We start from the raw sequence: 7,232 nt of genomic DNA, 5'->3' as shown, positions 1-7,232 counted from the left end.
TGAGTTTACAGTGAAGAATGATGATGTAAAAGCTGAAGGTTTGCTTTGAAAAGTCCCACTCTGATCATGTTTTGATGTATTCTAAAATCTTTAAATCATGATTATGCTGTTTTTAACCAAAATCATCAAACCAGTGTCATTTTTAAGGACATTGCTGCAGAGCCTCTACATTGTGGGCGGGGTTGTTGTGCAGAATAACTCCGCCCCATTTCCCCCCATCCATCTGTTTACAGGCTCTCCTGCTAGCTAACAACCCCTCACAACTCCAAGCTAACACTAGATAAATAGCATTACCTGCGATAATGGGTGTGTTTGAGATAACCCTACGCCTCGCCTGCATTATCGGTGAGACCAGGCAGCTGCAGGTGGGGAATTGCACATGAGAAGAAGGCAAACGGCGAGACTGTACGAGAACAGGAAGTTGGGGGATGTCCTTAACATTCAGTTGAATTTTAAGATGCCTCTTCTCCTTAGTATGATCTGTACTGTTATGTCTTTTATTTTATTTTTTTACATCTGTCAGTGGACAACAGATAAAAAATGGACAAATTTCATGTGCACTGTCCCACACAAATTAATACAATAGAAATTAAAGTTATTTTTTAAAGGCAGCAATAACACACATAACCACAGATTATTTGAAATCTTGTTTATTTTTTATCAAAGATTCACTACCTTCCAGAAAAAGTTACAAAATACCTAATTTCCTTCATTTAGCACCAGTTTTTCCTGACCAGCATCACGTCGAACTACAAGAACTGTTAGGACACTTTTTCCCACAATGCATTATTTTGTAGTCATCAAAAGCAAGCACAGTACCTATTTTCTGGCTGCCCTGGCTTAGGTAGGCACTTTGAAACCGCCCTTTACCCGTGATACTTCCATGTGACGTCGGTGCAAAAAACTAACCAGTGTACACCGTGTTGCAGGCAATCTGCGCATTGCTGTGTCTGCCATGGTCATCTCAAGCACGTTTCATGCATGTGTGAATGCTGTGAACTGAATGTGGCCACTAAAGACGCCAGAGCAGGTTGCAGAAAATGCTGAAGCTGAAAGGTTCCTAAAATGTTAGCTAAACTACAAATTATCCAAAAAACTGGAAAAATTACTAAATTAGCCAAAGAAACAGCTAGCATAATGCTAAAATGTTAGCTAAACTACAAATTAGCCAAAATACTGGAAACATGGCTAAATTAGCCAAAACAAAACAGCTAGCATAATGCTAAAACGTTAGCTAAATTACAAATCATCCAAAAAAAGTAAAAATGACTAAATTAGCCAAAAAAACAGCTAGCATAATGCTAAAATGTTAGCTAAATTACAAATTATCCAAAAAAAGTAAAAATGACTAAATTAACCAAAAAAACAGCTAGCATAACGCTAAAATGTTAGCTAAACTACAAATTTGCCAAAAAACTAGAAACATGACTAAATTAGCCAAAAAAACAGCTAGCATAATGCTAAAATGTTAGCTAAACTACAAATTTGCCAAGAAACTAAAAACATGACTAAATTAGTCAAAAAAAACAGCTACCATTATGCTAAAATCTTAGCTAAACTACAAATTTGCCACAAAACTAGAAACATGACTAAAGTAGCCAAAAAAAACAGCTAGCATTATGCTAAAATCTTAGCTAAACTACAAATTAGCCAAAAAAAAGCTAGAAACATGACTAAATTAGCCTAAAACGGCTAGCATTATGCTAAAATCTTAGCTAAACTACAAATTAGTCAAAAAATGGGAACATGTCTAAGTTAGCCAAAAACAGCTACCATAATGCTAAAATGTTAGCTAAATTACAAATTATCCAAAAAACTGTAAATATGTCTAAATTAGCCAAAAAACAGCTAGCATAATGCTACAATTTCTGCTTAACTCTAAGTTTGTCTAAAAAACTGGAAAAACTTCTAAATTAGCCTAAAACAGCTAGCACAATGTTGAGATAAAAGCTAAGTACCAAAATAACTTAAAAAAACTCAGGGGTTACTGAACATTTTAAAGTTTGAATGGCGTCTGGAGCTGAAAATATATGCAGAAGTTAACAAGTTTCAAAATGCACAAAGTTTTTTAAAGACTTGAGCAATTTCTCATTCATTTCCTATGTGGCATATTTTGCTCAATATTTCAAAAACAAGCAATAATGTCCTGAAAGAGCTGAACATGTTGATACTAAAAATGCTGAAATAGCTGAAAGTGTGATTGAGTGTGTCGAAAAACGTACAGAAATGCAGTAAAGCATTCACACAATTAGCGGTGATCAATATTGGAGCTATTTAGCCGAACAGATTCCCGCTCGAATGAGGAAAACAAAGATGTTCATGGATCTATCGTCAATTCTTTCACACCTACAAGCTTTTTCCAACATCTGCTCCCGATTCACAACAATTTGAATAAAAAAATTACTCAGAAAAGCCATTTTAAGCTTCATGTTCTTCATACACGTCCATCTTCAGAGAAACGTCACAAGAATGTGCTGTATCAGAGTGGGGCTTTAATGCTAATACATGTCATAAATGCAGCATCCTCGTGTTCCCAGATTGTATGATTTACCAGCAGCTGCAGAAACATGACTGCAGACGAGCACACACATTCATTCATGAAGATCATCTGAAACCTGATGGAAAGACGGGCAATTATTTCATCAGCGCAGACAGACGGACCGTCAGTCAGTCAGCGGTGGCATGGGGGTTTTATTGATGACACGGAGTGAAGGGAATGCAGACTTGGGACTTGAGCGTCTGTATTTATTAGGAGCTGAAATGATGTGAGTGAGCAGCTTTGATGGATGAGAGGACGCTCAGCCCACACAGTGGACTGCTGTTCAGACACTGAAGTGGATCAGCAAAAAAAGGCAACAGCATGCTGAGAAAGACTTCAAATTGGGATTATTTTTCATAAAAACAATATTTTATTTAAAGAGTCAAATTACATTTTATGTGAAAAACCGTTGTACAAATATGAGAGCAGTATCAGATATTTTAACCATCTGATTTGAGAGAAATATGTATGAAAAAAAGTCTAGTGGATGAATCAGAGGAATTTTCCTTCTTCACCAACACTCGATTTGATCAAATGACAAGCGTTTCTTTCCAGCCGTTAGTTCAGTTTTCTACGAGCTTGATCAAATACCACAGTTCAATGTGTTATTTCACAATGTTATGCATATTTTCTCCTGCAAGCGCAAGATTCATTTGGACAGCAGTGGATCTGTGGTGAAATGAAGAGTTTCTGTGCTTGAATGACCTTGAATGCTCCTTTGGTCTTTTCTTGATACCATTTTGACTGGATTAGATCCGATTAGACCGGACTAACAGGCTTAAAGTCCCCTATGACAATTTTTTTAATTCCAAAAAAACGACAATGAAGTTGTTTACCAGTCTCTCAACCTAAATGTCTTAAAAAGCCATTTTTCATGTTGATCTGAAGCCTCCGTTTCCAAAATCTCCTCTATTTTGTGCCACTCATCAAAGTCAAGGCTAATTGTATCTGGCCCTCTAGATCATTTTATTTTATTATTATTAACGGCCTGATGTTATCTTAACAACATATTGAAGCAACACTACAATTATGGAGGCTGAGAGATCAGCCAGACATAAAAATATGCTAAGGGTAACAAAACCCATCGACAAAACCCCAATCCGCCCAGAGAGGCAAAGGGAAGGATAACCCAAAATTCCTTGTGCTCCCAGATCTGACAGCAGCCCCAATGAGTCTGCGACCATCACTGCTAATTTAACTCCAAATCCCATCATACAGTGCAACACCTATTGCCAAACTACAGTGTTGCCAGAATATTGGATTTCCTATATAATATATAATGTTGACAGGATTTATTTAATAGAGAGCAAAATATTTTGGGATATTTATAAGTTTATGTTTTTTATATAAAATTACATACAAGTAAAGATATTTATTTTACATTTAGTGTATGTCTAACTTGTATAATTTTAACATTTTATCATGGAGGGTAAAATACTGAAAATTATTCAAGGTTTAAGTTGATTTATTCTGTAAAAATATTCTTATCTTTTTATTTTTTTAAACTACATTTTTAAAGTTTCAAAGTTTTAACAATCTAGTTTTAGTGTGATACAAGTAGTTGAAAATTTAAATCAAGGAAGTGAAAAGATGCTGCAGCAGGGAGATGGTAACAGAGAAGCCAAACTCTGGAGTCTAGACAATAACCAGACTTTGATAAAAGCACATTCAGCCCCTGTAGTCACACTATATAAAAATATATGTAAAATTTAAAAAAAATTGAAGCAACCGCCAGTTAAAGCAATGATACTGAGCACATCCCATCAACCTAAAAACAATATTCTTGTGCTGCTAAAAGAATTACAAGGAGAAATCTAGTTTCCTTTTTTTATTTCCTAACAGATTTCTCGAAGTCAAGAGTTTCTGGTTTAAGTGCTTTAACCCTAGAACACTTTAAAAAGCTACACCGTCACTTTTTGGTAATTTTTATCCAACATAATATACCCAATAAAACAAAAAAATTCATCAAAACATGCTGAATTAGAGTATGGAAACAAAACAAAAACATAGGAAGATCCTAAAAACATGCTGGAAAATTACTGAAAAATTAGGAATTTGAGAACCAAAAATTCCTGAAAAGAATTAAAAATAATGATCCAGGAGACTTGGTCTTTGGTCCACCCATTCCTGGATGGGAGACTTTACCCACAGACCCATGACACTCAGAAAAATGCAGCGTATTGAAAATCATGTGAATACTTTTACTGATTTTCGATCATGTGATCAGATCGGGACATCCCTAATACTTTGACATGTTTTTCTGGTGTCTTGTGGCTGGCTGTGTCCCTTTGACAGACTACGATCAATGTTTTTAGAGCCTTTCTCCCCTCAGTGTTTGTTGTTTGTCTGCACACAGCTGCAGCTCAGCCTTTCTTTCTTTTTGGCTGAAACCGTCACACTGAGCTTCACGTATTGGAGGTGAATGCAAGACAAGGAGGAGGGCTTGACAAGGTGGTAGAAGAAAAGGTACGAGAGCTTCCATTTCCCTCTCATCCCCTGTGCAGGTCGTCCTCTGTTTGCCCTCCACTCTCTCTTTCTCTCTAAGCTTTTATCGTTCAAATCAGTTTTTCTTTCCATGTTCTATCTCCCCCTCCCAGTGTTCCCTCCTTCATCACTTCCTGACGGTTTTGAAAGGCCTCATCTTGATGATCCTGCTCCTTCCGTCTATCTCTGTGAGTCATGCAGCGGGCACTGGTCGCGTTTGTTTGCCTGACCGCCCTCCAGGAACTGCCCCTGGCACGCCAGACTGGCCCTACTTGACCTGGTGGATGAGGTTAGAAGAGGCGAGCAATAAAAGAAGCAGATGGGGGGAGGGGGGCGGCAGAGACAAGAGAAGCCGGGGAGAGTTTGAAGAGGGGAGATGAGGCTGCAGAGACCAGGGCTGAGTCTGCAGCAGGCAGATAAACTCTAGCCGTCGTCGGAGCATCCTGAGGAGCTGAATTATTCAAAGGAGTGTGCTGTTGGATGCAAACAGTTGTCCACATGTGCCGTCACTCCGTTGTTCTTTGAAAGTCTGGAAAAGTCCAGGCTACATGGATTTGCATAAAACAGATGGAAATCAATCGTTTTTTATGGTTCCATGTTAAAGTGGTAAAATGTTAAAACTTGTACCAGCGGTTACAGACTCATTGATGTCTGAGGAGCCTTTTATTCATTCTTCCTGTTTGGTTTCTGTTCCACACTATAGTTCTGATCAAACTTGTGCTTGAAATGTGCACAAAGGCTGATCAAGTCCTTGTTTTCTAGTGATCGGAACAACTTTGAATCCACAAATCATTTTGGTTTTGTGGCTTTCTCTTGTAGCTGTTTTTTTAATTTGAAAACCAAACACTCACTTAGATGAAAATAGGTGTTTTTGAGGTTTTTAATATGTTCTTGTGGCATCAATTCAGATCAAAATGACATGTCAGAGTATTTCTGTATTCACATTGTTGTGAATCAGGAGCGGACGAAAACGGCTGTTTTGTTATGTAGAAAATACGCAGGGTGGGACGCAAGCTCCCTCCTTCTCTCTTGCACCAACAGACATCAATTTCTAACGAACTCCTGCGGCTCTGCAGAAACTGTGGCATAAAAAACACCACATTTCTTGATTTTGGATTAAAAATTAGCACAATCGTGTAAATGAGTAAAAACTCAATCACACTTTCAGAAATTTCAGTGATCTTGCTATCAAAATGTTCAGCCAATTCAGGACATCACTGCTTGCACTTTTGTTATTCATAAATGTATAGTTAATTTTTTTTTTAGCAAAATATGCCCGTTTGGAAATGAAAATGAGATGTTGTTCAGATTCTTCTAAAACTTTGAAACTTGTAAACTTCTGCATACTTTCAGCTAGAGACACTTCAAACTTCAAAATGTTCAGCAACTACTAGGTTGTTCATGGTAATTTGGAATTTAACTTTAATTTAGCATTAATGCTATCTGTTTTTGGTTAATTTAGAGATGTTTCCATTTTTTATGTCGAATTTGGAGTTTAGCTAATAATTTAGCATTATGCTAGCTGTTTTATCAAAATTAGACTTTTTAAGTTCTTTAGGCTAATTTACAGTTTAGCTAATGTTTCAGCTTTATGCTAGCTGTTTGTCAAAATTAGATTTTTTTAAGTGATTTATTCTAATTTTACTGTTTTGTTAACATTTTTTTTTAAATCATTTAGGCAAATTTTAGGTTTAGCTAATAATTTAGCATTATGCTAGCTGTTTTATCAAATTTTTTAAAAAAATCCAGTTTTTTCCAGTCATTTAGCTAATATTTTGGTCAAGCTATCAGCTTCAGCATTTTTATATCAGTTTCAACATTTTCAGTTGTTAACTCTAGCATCTTCAGCGGCCACATTTAGCTTACAGCATTCACACTTGAAGCATTGCCTGTAACGCTATATATCTAATTATGTTCTAAAGATCTCTGAGAACACTTGTAAAATAGATCAAAGGATGATCAGAGTGTGTCCTTAAAATCACATCTTGGTATTTAAATTGAAGGAAACATTAGATTTGACCTAGATTGTTTGTTTTTCGGTCTTTTTAATGACATTTTCATCCAATAACTGAACAGAGTCGGTCATTGGATGAAAATTTTGAAGGTGGAACCTTTTTTTTGTGTCTTTGATAAGCTTCATGTATGCAATTATTCAACTGATTTAACAAACTGGTTGCATTCATTCTTAAAAAAGATTGACTCATTTTGT

Source organism: Oryzias melastigma, linkage group LG13, assembly GCF_002922805.2.
Source record: "Oryzias melastigma strain HK-1 linkage group LG13, ASM292280v2, whole genome shotgun sequence".
NCBI classification, from domain to species: Eukaryota; Metazoa; Chordata; class Actinopteri; order Beloniformes; family Adrianichthyidae; genus Oryzias; species Oryzias melastigma.
The sequence above is the reverse complement of the archived record's forward strand: the minus strand, read 5'-3'. Positions refer to the sequence as shown.